Here is a 446-nt window from a genome sequence, read left to right on the forward strand (position 1 = left end):
TTAATTTTTCAGGACTTGTAGCCTATGTGGCATAAATGCTGCTTAAAATGAATTGTAATTTTGTATCTTGGAGATGAACCTAAAGTAGCAAAGTTACAGAAGCACAAATGTTCTATGGCTCAGAGGTCTACATTTACCATTGACTGCACCAACAAATCAAGTAAGGTTGCTTCAAGACGTTTGACAGCTTTGTTGTAGTTTTTAAAAACTCCACCTGGTGGCAACATTTTTGCAACCTTGGAGAAACTTTGAATTTGGAGACTCTTTAGGAACCTTTTGGAGATTCTTGTGAAACTCTTTGGGAGCTCTTATGGGACTCTTCTGAAACCCCTTAGATCCTTTGGAAAGTCTTTAGAAACTCTTTGGAGACTTTGTGGACCACTTTGGAAACTCTTTGAAAACCCTTTTGGGAAATCTTCTGAAACCCTTTTTTTTGGGTGGGTGTG

General features: G+C 38.3%; 1 protein-coding gene across 3 annotated transcripts in view; it reads left to right on the top strand.

Moving 5' to 3' along the window:
* The window catches only part of gas2l3 (growth arrest-specific 2 like 3), a 24704-nt gene that overhangs the window by 17180 nt on the left and 7078 nt on the right, over positions 1 to 446 (top strand). The window lies entirely within an intron of this gene.

The sequence above is a fragment of the Oryzias melastigma genome, linkage group LG23, assembly GCF_002922805.2.
Source record: "Oryzias melastigma strain HK-1 linkage group LG23, ASM292280v2, whole genome shotgun sequence".
Taxonomy (NCBI): domain Eukaryota; kingdom Metazoa; phylum Chordata; class Actinopteri; order Beloniformes; family Adrianichthyidae; genus Oryzias; species Oryzias melastigma.